The 12,546-nt window shown below is 38.6% G+C and overlaps 1 non-coding gene across 1 annotated transcript; it reads left to right on the top strand.

Moving 5' to 3' along the window:
- Positions 1-8,961: 8,961 nt before the first annotated feature.
- LOC137251544 (U6 spliceosomal RNA) lies at positions 8,962-9,064 on the top strand. Its single transcript, XR_010953287.1, has one exon. It is a non-coding gene; the product is annotated as a U6 spliceosomal RNA (small nuclear RNA).
- The last annotated feature ends 3,482 nt before the right edge of the window (positions 9,065-12,546 follow it).

Genomic DNA, 12,546 nt, shown 5'->3' with positions numbered 1-12,546 from the left:
TGCTTTCGAGGTAGTTGCTACCTCGCTCATCTGTCCTATTGCTTTAGGCCAACTTGTCTTGTCTATGCGTCTGCCCTGCCTCGCGGCTCTGGGACTGGGTCCTTTCTGCCTCTTTAAAGTAGGCTTGTTGCCTTCCGCTGAACTTTGCCTTTTTATTGTGCCGTTCGACGCTTCTTCCTACTGGTAAAGGTTGCAGTACCGAGGGTACCTCACTGCAAACCTCTTGAACTGCCTTCGGTCTACTTCTACCGCTGACCCATTCCAAGCGTTCGATCTCTAATTCTGTTGGTTCGACCACTGCTCCCAAGCTTTGGACAAATCTTAGAGCTTCACGGTACTGCGATAGAGCTCCCTTTCTTCCTCTGCTCCGCACCCTTCTCAACTCTACATCTCCGTTTACATTTGAATGCTTTCTCAACACGGAGCCCATTGACTCTCCACTCCTCCCGCTTCCCTTGTCCGACGCATCGCTTAATGCGGTTTTGTCTTCTTTACCTTGCGACTCGGCCCTCCTCATACATCGTCGTTATTAAAATTTATATTGTGTCGTATATGTTAATCGGTTACTGATATATCGGTAAAAAATTATAAGCACAATCAATCTAAATAAAGGTCGAAATGCATCGAGGCCTAATATAACACACCGTTCACCGATAAACTGACCATCTTTAAAATCACTACTCACCTGCCAACCCACCGTCCACTTTAGCACTTGAAATCCACAGTAATTTCCGTGATTGGTTGATATAAACCAGAGCCGGCCACACATATACTAAAACAATTTCATAAGTGTGTGTAAAAATTGAGTGACAACTCCCCACAGTGTGCTAAAGGAAATGTGGACTGTGAAGTTTGAAATTAAAAAAGACTTTGGTTATTTGATTTCAAGCTAATCCTGACTATATTTACTTATGTATATTCGTATAACTAAGAACGCGGAAGTCGAGCTAGTCAGATAAAACTTTTTTATAAAAGAAGGTATGGTCAATGCAAAATTTACTTAAAAAAATTCACTATTTCATTAAGAAAGAACTATAAAACAAAGTAAATGTAAAGATAGAAATATATATTTTCAAAACATAAAGTTATACAATACAAAAAAAAAAATTATGAAAATTAATAAAACTAAGTAGAACGTATAAAAAATATATTTATATTAAATTGTCAATATTTATTAATAATTAATAATAATTAATATTTAAATTATCAATATTAATGTGTATGTTCAAAGGAACTTAATAATACTAACTAAAACGTATTAAAAGTCACTTTAAAATTGCAGCATATTGTTTTTATTATGTGCCCAAAAAGTAGCATGGACTTTCCTTTTGCATTCGCTGTTGATTTTAGTGAGTGACAAGCGAAAGCAAACGATCGTGATCACACATCGTTAGTGTCGGTGTGAAAACACGAACTCAAATTGCACAATGTGCAACTTTTGGCCGGCTTTGATATAAACCATACCGATATCATTGGCATCAATCAATTATTCTCCAGCACACTAATTTCCGCTGTATGTATTAACGGATTCGTCGTTCGCCCCTTTTACCGACCATTTGGCATCTCTCATCCGCCTATCGATTTACCAGATGCTGCTGATATTAGCTCGATGTGGCTTCCCCCAAATTTAACGATATGTTCTTTAGGTAGGAATCCAGCATTAAGTCAATTGAGTACTATCTTTCGAAGTATGGGAGGGTTGCAACCATTTACTCAAATTTTTAACTTTATTGATTTCTCTGGGCTTGTGGTGAGCAAGGAGAAAACAAATCACTTGCTGCCATAATAGGAAGAATCGACGAGATTGGAAGCACCGATGTGGTTGTGATATACATTCAGCAAAAACACTTACCTAAAATGAGGAAAATATTTCCTTTTTTTAAATTGAGGAAAAGTTCAATTGAATGATACAGAATTTGTTATTTTTGTATACAAACTTTTATAAAATTGATGGAAAATTTTTTCAATCAAGAAGCCATCGATAACAGCGGTACTGCCGACCAAGGAATCCAAAATGAATCAAATTTGAAGTGTTACTTGTGAGTAGTTTGCTTTCCTGCCAAAAGAACGATTGAACGAAGAGGAAATGAGAGGATTTCACTCCATTGGAAAAACCAGAAAGAAAACAAATTTCAGCTTTCTTGTTGATTACAATTTACAATTTAATACTATTTTCACACAGACGGCTTATTGAATAATAAAGGCAGTTTTCTACATTAAGACGCTTATTGAGCTCAATCTTCCCTACAAAATTCGAATCTATAATTATTTCATTAGTAGCTAATCGAATGCCTAATGAAGTCAAAAGCACAATGCAACTCTGTTGGCCGCGTTCCGCTTCTTAGTTTTTGGTGTGTTCAGTGCTTAAAAATGTCATTTGTCAAAGTAAATGTCATTGTCTGCATGGCGGAACGATATAAGGTGGCCGCATCGAACAGCTGATTATAACCTTTTTATTTGATTTGATACATCAACTACCGGAGCAGTACGATTTTGACATTTGTCCATCGAATTTACAAGTACATGGAATTTTTTTGTTTGTAGTCATGTCACCATGCTGCCACCTTGTATTTTTCCGCCATGACTGTCTGTCATATAGCATTGTTATTTTATTCGCTTGACATTTCATCCTTCATACTAATCGAGCAGTTACTTCTGTGTGAAAGCAAAAAATTTACGATTTCATTAGAAGGTGAAATGAGATCATTAAGTTTTTGTGTGAAAACAGTATAAGATAGTAATTTAGGCGTAAAAGCGACCGGTAGAGCTCTGTTGAACGGCCAAAGCCGTTCTGAATGTTAAGTGCCTGTTCTACATGTACATGTGTATGTAAGCACTTTACTGTCTGTAACATTTTTATAGCATTATTATAGCTCTAAAATACCTATTGAAGTATTGAAAATGAGATACATACTAGAAATTTATTGCATATGAAAGCTTTAACCAGAATTTAACATTAAGCGCATATTACACTTACAGAGCTTTTTCTGATTTTCATATAAAGCTTAATACATGACTAGAGATGGGAAAAGGGTACCATAAGTACTCGGTAGAATGGTAAAAAATAATACTAAAAAAAATTGAATACCCCTTAAATTATTTTTAACTATGTAAAAATTGGATTTTCTTTATGCGTCTTTGCGAATAATTTGTCGTCTTACTTACATAACCGTGACATCAGGTAGTACTTATAACATATTCGATGCTATAAGGGCAGGTCATGAGCAGCATCTCGAAGCAGTCGGCGGGAATATTTTATATGGATCAGCCAGCCATATTAAAGAGATAATGTAACATTTCCAGGAAGACCCACGATACTCTATCGTAATAAGGTTACACTGCCTGACACGGCCTGACACTGATGCAGCATATACCTTGCATATCCAGACTAAATCCCAAAACGGTCCCTGTCTCTGCATGTATTTTGTCCAATACAGTCCCTGACCCTTTGGTGATGTTTTCATAAGAGAACGCAACGTTACATTGATTTCAAAGCAGCCATGTAAAAAATGGAAATAAATTTTCTACACACAAAGTTGAATATCTTTACTCCCAATCGCGTCTTTTAACATAGAAAAACTGATTTATTTGGATAAAGTTGTGGCTTCTTCTGGCCTTTAACAAGGCTGCTCAAAAGCATTTCCTTTATAAAAGTGCAATCTCAATCAAAACAACGAAAACTAAATACAAGCCAACAACAAGTAATCCTCCAGATCTCATCCATAATTTCAGTCTCAACCTCAATCTCCATTATCTCAGTCATCATCTCCTTCTTTAACTCCATCGACTTCTACATCTCCATTTCCATCTCCACCTCCATCACTATCTGCATTTTTATCTCCACCTTCATCTCCACTTCCATTTCCATTTCCATCTCCATCTCTATCTCCATCTCCATCTCTATCTCCGCCTCCCTCTCCACGTTCATCTGCATCTCCATCCCCATCTCCATCCCCATCTCCATCTCCATCTCTGTCTCCATCTTCATCTCCATCTCCATCTCCATCTCCATCTCCATCTCCATCTCCACCTCCATCCTCATCTTCATCAGAACGGATATTGCTCGCATATTAGTGACGAGTTACTTGAGGAACTTCTTGACACTTCGATCACGAAGCGGGTTGTGCCGGGCTGCATGGCCGGGCCCAGATTATGTATTCTCTGCCACGCTACAAATATCGAGTATACCGCTTGTGTAATGGCTTAAAATAATATTCGACGGGTGATATGTCTGAACCATTTATCGCACTTTTGTAGAGCGGATCATGTAATTTTCCTAGCAAAGGCAGGAAAGATCGGTCATATTTACCCCAAAGGTTACAGCCCCGTTTACTTAAGATCATTTCTGCTCAACACTTTTGAGATGTTAATACATGTTTTTATAAAATTCAACATGGGTGAAAAATTTGCTATATGTGGCCACGAAATCAATGATCAAGGGCACGCCGCAGACTATTACCACCTCTGTCGCGTAAGCAGATTACAACCAACTGCTCTGATGGATCCGACCGTAAAAGACGGATGTGGTCTTGCTTACTAAGAGGTATAAGGTCTTGAATCAGTGTAACAGCTGCAGGTCTGTTAAAAAGCCGCCATAAAAACAGCCCGGAGATGTCTTTTTTCATCGTTAGAATATCATCTATATAGGAGAAAATACTCCCCATATAAGAGAAAAACGAACAGTTTCTGTTAAATACCTAGAAACTTTGTCATCGCAAAGATATCTGATTGAAGAGGTACCGCCTCGCAAGGACATAAGGAGTCATCTCGGTTAGTACTATGATGAAATCTTGCACACAAGAATTTAGCACTTTGAGCCAGATAAGCATAAACAGGCCCTCAGCTACATCTACGCATAGTCGGCAAGGTCTAATGCTGATAAATGCTCGGCGAACTCCGTTGTCAGAGTCCAATAACCGAAAATCGTCAAAGTAATGAAGGGATATATGGTGCTGAGAGGAAGCAGCCATTTTAAATTCGATAGAGTATTTCAGTCTGGTCGTTGAGCAAACATCTGGTAACGCTATAGGCTCATTCAATCTATGTGAGGTCCGCATGGACCGGTCAGTTCAACGCAAAGGCGGATCGTGAGCTTGGATGTGGGGGCGGGAAATGGTATCAAAAAGTTTCATAAATTTTGTTTTATTTTTATAAAAGCGGTATTCATGTATAAATTGCCATGCATCGTGAAATGCCAAAATGTTGTGCCTACTGCTATTTTCATGCTCAAGAAAAATGCAAAATTTTTCTTGAATGTTTTTTGATCTGCTTACAGGGCTTAATAATACCAAAATGTAAGCTTTCGATTTCAAAGTATTTTCGAAATTATGTATGTATTCTGTTTTTAAATACTTTTAGGGCCGCGGAGAGGGATGATTTTAAGTTAGATAAACGTTTTTGACACAATTTTATAAGCGCTATCTGTCAAAAATGCTTAAACTAACATAAAATAACATTTTATTTCGACTACGAAACGACTTAAGTGGTCGCCATTTCCTTCAAATCACACACCATACTACTCTAAAAAAACGGATAAAAAGTAAAGCGTGATTGGCTCGTTTGGAGTGCAAGAAAAGAAGCGCTTTTTTGTTTTCCATGCCAGCTTTTCAGCAAAATTTCCGAAAATATCCGATCAGTTTTGACAAAATCTTCAGGTTATTCTAAAGAAAAAGGTTGGAAGAGGTCACACGACAAAATTCCTGAACATGTAAATAGTCAAAATCATAAAACTTGCTATATAGAGTGGCGCCAATATGAAATGAGAATTCGAAATGCAAGTTCAGTGAATTTTCTCTTAGCGCAAACCCTTAAAAATGAAGCAGCTCGCTGGAGTGTTTTGGAACTGACCAGCAATGTCAAACGAAAAGAATCGTCTCCAAGCACATTATTTGTCTGATGGAATACAAAATTATTTCATAGAAATCTGTGCAAGTCAAGTAATTAGAAAGATAGAAGGCGAGAGAAAGTCATCACATTTTTCGGTATTACGCAGAAATTGTATAATATCTTTAGCGCAAGCCCTCAGAGATGGGAAATTCTCAAGGAAAAAACTAATTGCTTCTTGCATAGCATGTCACAAACACGATGGTCTGCTCGTGTGGATAGTGTGAAAGCTTTCGCAACTCACATTCCCCAGGAAAGCTATTGATGAAATCAAGCTTTTGAATCTGGTATTGAAGGTATTGAAGAAATTTGAGTGTATCCTCTTAGCCTCCATTTGGCTGAAATTGTTAACGGTAATCAACCATCGAAATCTGGTACTGCCAGCTAGAAATGTCACACTGGACGTGGAAACAGAAAATATACGTAGCCTGATTGATGAGTTGAAGAAGTTCAGGGATCAATGGTCGATCATACTTCAAGAATGTAAGGTTCTGGCAGGGAGTATAGGAGTTGTGAATACCTTCGCAGAGGAAATAAGGAAGATAAGAAAGCGCCAGTTCGATGAATTACCTGAAGAAACACCTGAGTGTGATTTCAAAACTCAATTCAAACAGCAAGTTTTTTACGTTCTTTTGGACAGCTTGATTGGTAACATGACAAGACGTTTCGAAGCCGTAAATGACATTGCGATTAAATTTAGTTTTTTGTGGAAGTATCAGGATCTGACGGAAGAATAGCTCAGAGAAAAGGCAGCGGCATTCTGCACGATTTATGGTATCGATATTTCTACGTATCTAATAGATGAAATCATTCATCTTAAAGGCATCCACTTAGCAAATTTGTGATGTGATTCGCTGCCACCATTTCAACTTCTGAAGAAATTTCATTACTTGAAGATGGAAGTAATATTTCCGAACATCTGCATAGCATTAGAAATATTTTGCACACTTCCAGTCAGTGTGGCTGAATGGGAGCCTTCTTTTAGTCTATTGTCTCGCGTGAAAAATTCTTTACGTTCTACTATGAGCAACAATCGCTTGACAAGCCTTGGGTCATTGGCGTTTGAGTCCAGCCTTGCTCGCGGTATTAGTTTTGAATCGGTAATTTCCATATTCGCAGACCAAAAAGCACGGAAAGTTTTCCTTGGTTGATTCAAGCTCTTAAAATGTACATATTTAGAAAAAGTAATCTAAGCAAATCAAGCAATGAAATCTAACATTTCATTTATGTAAGTGCTCCAGTAAATCTTATTTTATATGAAATAAAACTGACAATGTGAATTGAAAAATTTATGTATGTTATGTTATTTTTTTTACTGAATTGAGTTTATTTTTCACATTATTATTGTCGGGGTCAATACGCGTCTTTTGACGCCTCTCTCGATATTTTTGGTAGCGTATTAGCAGTCGACCCCTCAACTAGACTTTTACCGACAATTCAAACACCAATTTGCTTGTAATTAAAAACTCTTTAAGAGCACATTTTTTATTTCTGTGAAATAAATTTCTATTTTAAAATTGTTGCAAAAACCGTGCAAAAAAATTGTACTTGAGCACATTTTTGCATGCAAGGAAAAGCACATATGCAAAATTTTACTCTCTATGATATTCCGTTGAGAAAAAAATGGCCCGCAGTATTGGTGCTAGATATTTTCATTTTCACACCTTGAACTTAATGTAATGTCCCCCGAAATTATATCCATTTAAAATAGCAATGACTTTTGCCATATCTAAAGTTCTTTGCCCAAAATAGAGCAAATGGATATTGTTATATATAGGACATGAACCAGTAAAGTGATAAGCGTATTCTGCCACTTGCAAGTTACACACTATGCAAAATGGAGGCGATATGTTTTTGTAAACTCTTGCGTTTAGGTTCAGCAAACCACCCCTTGCATTTAGAATTAAGCTAACGGCATAAGCGGTGGAATCATTCATGAAATATCAACTCTCTAATGGCACTAACATAGAGTACAGATCGTGGGTAGTAGACTTTTGAGCCATTTCTAGGAACACACTCGTATTACTCTCAGCAAGGCGATCTACAAGCGAAGACGTGAAAACCTGAATATTAGCTATTGAAAATTTCGTAATGAAAGGTAAATAAACTCTGTTAGCGAGTTCTTTCCAAACGTTTGCCCAAGAGATCCCCATCTTGGCTGTCTCTACTGCCAGGATGCGAGGTAGTCTGTCATGAGTAAGTGTGAGACAACGAGCAATATAAAGCATGTGTAGATGGAGTGTGTGTAAATATAGGGATTGGAAACCTGTTTCCAGATGCAGCATGTAATTGGGCGTGTTAGAGGGAAGGAAAATCACCTTTTTTATAAAAAATCTAAAGAGTTTCTCGACTTGGTCGAAATGGGCGACTCCCCATACTTGTGCGCCATAAAACATGATGGACCTAGAAGCAGCCTCAAAGATTTTTATTTTCTGGCTCAAACAGATACGGGGGTTGTTAATGTAGCTCACCCACGTTGCGTTAATAGCGTTTTAACATCCACCAACTTTGAATCTAAGTGCTTAGTAAAAGATAACTGACAAGTGAGGAGAACACCTAAGTATTTGTATTCGATGACTATTTCAATGTTTTCGCTGCCATAAGACCATTTGCAGGATCCAGGCATCCTACCACATTTCTTAAATATCATGATTTTCGACTGGCTCAGGTTGACAGTTAGTGTCCATTGGCTACAGTAGTCGCAAAGGGAGTTTATCATTTCCTGAAGCTGTTCCGGAGACTCAGCAAGTAGGACCAAATCATCCGCATACATAAGTACATTTACCTTACTTTTATCAACCATGACTCCCCCGCACAGATATTCATTCAAGTCAGTAAAGTATAAAGAAAATAAAATAGGACTTAAAAGGCAGCCTTGATGGACCCCGTGATTTACAGGGAAAGATTCTGACAGTTTGCCGTCGAACAAAACCTTACAAGATGTATTAGCGTAGATAGACTCAAAATTTCAATCATATTAGTAGAGATACCATAGGAGGCTAGTTTGTAAAAGAGCGTGTTGTGGGGAATCGTATCAAAAGCACACGAGAAGTCTACAAAGAAGGCAAAAGTTCTTCTGTTCTTGCTTCGGCAGAACATATACTAAAATTGGAACGATACAGAGAAGATTAGCAAGACCACAGGAATGTTTGTCAACAACAAGCAAGTACAAACTGATTATTATTAGACAAACAAAGTTACAAACATAGTTAGTGTTTTTATAAACATGACTATAATTTGTTTATATGTATGAACATATACTATGTACATACATACGTTCATGCCCTCCATAAATGTAAAATTGGCTTTTTTTGTAGTTGTTGTAATATATATGGAAAATATACATACATACTCATATAAATTAACTACACGCGTAGTAGTACGTTGACCATTAAAATTGGTTGGAAAATGCGAGGCATTTAATTGAATTATAAACATTCCTTCATACGCCTTCCACATAAATTTTCGATAGTCAGCCAAATGGCAAACATTCAAAATTCATATACTGTAGCTTTCTGGTAGAGGTCTACGTTGATAAAAATTGATGATTACAATATCGATGTATCGTAAGTGTGTTAGGTTAGGTTGGGTGGTAGCTGCCCTGGTAGGGTAAGTTCACTTGGGCAGCATGAAGGTTCGTTGTGGTACCCCATAAAATAACGGTTACGTGGCTATATTTACCTAGAGAGTCGTTGGGTTGCAACAATATATAATTTTTTATGAGACCGATCTGAACCTTCGAAAAAATCTCCGGAGATCCACGTTAGTCGTGACAGAAATACTTTTACCTAGTTCTGGCTAAAGCTGGGCGATGAAGCATAAAGTGAGTCGATGATTCCGCCTCATCGTGTATGTAGTTGCAGCACGGGTTTACGGTATATTGAGACGAACCGCATGGACTCCCATTGGACAGTGCCCTTTCAAGCCTCCAATAACAATTGATAGATGAGCCTTAATAAACCCAATTATTTGAGCAGACCACCTGCCATTCAATTCCGGCCAGAAGGGTCTTGCTACGCTGGAAGAAATGGTGTGCGCTCAACGCTTGCTGAGCTGACTCGAGGCCCATCTGTGCAGAAGCAGACCACAGATGGCTAGCGGAATTCCGAAATTCCTACAGCCATCTTCATAAGATTCAACTGTACCGATGCTGATTGATTATGAGATGTGCTTGTAAGTTGCCCGAGATATCACTTTGGCCCGGGACCCAGATAATCTTAATCATAAAAAAGTTCGCTGCAATTGCAAGCGAAGTCAGGCACTCCCAAACCACCCTCGATCGCAAAAAGTTGAACTCAAGGCCTTGAAAGCCGCTTGGATATCAGAGTAGATATTAAATTCCCTAACCGTAGTAGCATTGGATATCATTTCATCCACTACATTGTTAGTTGCGGCAGCTTCCGCTTCGAAGACGCTGCAGTGATCAGCCAACTTAAATTTGGATTAAATTGAGCTCTTGGCAAAAGACCCCTACCAACCTTTCCGTTTAATTTCGACTCATTAGTAAACAAGGTAGCTGGTTCCGTGCCCCCATATGAGTACCCTTCTCCATTCCTCTCTCGGGGGAATGACTGGGGTGAAGGTTGCACAAGGGAACAGTTATCGGCAAACAATATACTGTTCTGTGATGTATAAAGTCCAACCTGGAAAGAAGGCTACAGTACCGAAGTCAGAAAGCCCATAGCCCATATCATAAAGCTAGGTCCGAGCCGCGGCCGCCTTTCCCGCAACTTCTACTGGATATATGTTCAGCATGACATTCAATGCCAAGTTAGATGTTGTTGTAAGAGCGCTGTTAATACCAATGAAATTATTTTTTTCTATTGAAACTCGGTTTTATTGGCGTAGTAACGTAAAAGCGTACCAGCGTAAGAGAATATTAACTATAAACCGTAAAAGCGTTTGATCTTAAAGGCGCATGAGCGCAAAGGTGTATAAAAATATCCTAGTGAACAAGCGTAATGGCGTAAGCGCGTAAAATCTTACTATCGTGAAAGCGTATCAGCGTAGTACCGTAAATCGGCTGTCTTGTGAATCACACTAGCAACATATTACCGTAAAAATGAAAATTTTACAACATTCTCAATTAGTTACTTACTTTATTGGTGCTTAACCGTTTTTACAGTTATTACCGCCCAACAAGGCGCGCCAGTAGCTTCTTCGTTGGGTTAACTGTCGCCAATTGGTCACAACAAGGGAATTCAAACCGTTTTCCAGCTGGACGTTTCATGCTTCCATAGGCGGGTTCCGATGAAAATACTTTCTTATCCGGAACATCTTCTTTCATTCGCATAATATGGCCTAGCCAGCGTAGCCGCGGCATTTTAATTTGCTGGACTATGTTGATGTCTGCTTAAAGCTTGTAGAGATCATCATTAAATCGTCTTCGGTACTCACCGCCGCCAATGCGTAGAGGTCAGTAAGTCTATCCAAAAACTTTTCTCTCGAATACTCCCAACTCTGATGTTGTCATGCTTCATGCTTTTGCACCTATAGCAGGAGCGGCACTATAAGTGACTTGTAGAGAAAATTTTACTTTTCAATTGCCTACTTAACCCAAAAAAGCATTTATTGGTAAGAGTGATTCCTCGCTGGATTTAAGAACTGATGTTGTTGTGTTAACGCTGGTTCGCAAATAAACAAAGTTTTTTACAACTTCGAAATTATAGCTGCCAACAGTGGCGTAGTTTCCAAGGCGCAAATGCCCTAACTCTTTGATATGTGATAGCGGGTTCGTCTTGTCCCCATTCACCATCAAACCCATATTTTCCTCTTTGCTTTCCAGTTTGGAGTAAGCAGAGCTTACGGCGCGCGTTTTTAGGCGATGATATCAACTGCACGCTTTTATGGAATCTTGTTCCAGAGCGGTTAAGTTCTGCAACTAGTATAATTTTCTCCGTCTCCATCAAATTAAAAAAAATCGCATGATAGGGGGTCACCCTGTCCGAAATATCGTTTATTTTCCATCCGATCGGTAAGCTCCTTTCCAATTCTGTCTGAGCTTATGGTGTTGCTCAACGTCATTTGGCACAACCATATAAGTTTTGCGGGGAAACCAAATTCAGACATAGCAGCATATAGGCAGCTTCTTTTGGTGCTGTCGAAGGCAGTTTGAAGGATCCCCCTTCTTGTGAAATGGGCAAAGAACACTTAGATTTCAATCGTCAGGCATGCACTCCTCCCAGCGTATTTTGAAAAGAAGCTCATGCAAGCGCCTAACCACTCCTCGCCGCCGTATTTGAACAAAATACCATGAGCAAAAACGACAGGTTGACAAGGAATAGAAAATTGTAAGGGTCATAGTTAACTGTTGCTCAGCACAAGATGGCGCGATAATTTTATTATGTTGCTATTACAATTTCTAGGGCTTAGAAATTAAATTTTGATCCAACTAATGGAAAACGTCAGAGTATAATAAAAAGTTCTATAATCTTATATTTTCAGAGCGGATGATCACCGTATAAATTAGAAGCTGCGTGATTCGCATGTTTTGTATTGTCTACCATATTATTGCTTCGATTCTACATTAAAATTCATAACTGTTTGTTGGGAACACCTTTTGTGGCGCACTTTTCTATTGACGTAAATGCCGGCGGCCAGTTTCAGTTTATGTGTGAGATGCTCAGTTTGATATTAAACATGTTCGGAAGGCTTGTTAGTCAT

This window comes from Eurosta solidaginis, chromosome 4, assembly GCF_040869045.1.
Source record: "Eurosta solidaginis isolate ZX-2024a chromosome 4, ASM4086904v1, whole genome shotgun sequence".
In the NCBI taxonomy this organism is placed as follows: Eukaryota; Metazoa; Arthropoda; class Insecta; order Diptera; family Tephritidae; genus Eurosta; species Eurosta solidaginis.
This window is presented reverse-complemented; position numbering and strand designations above follow the sequence as displayed.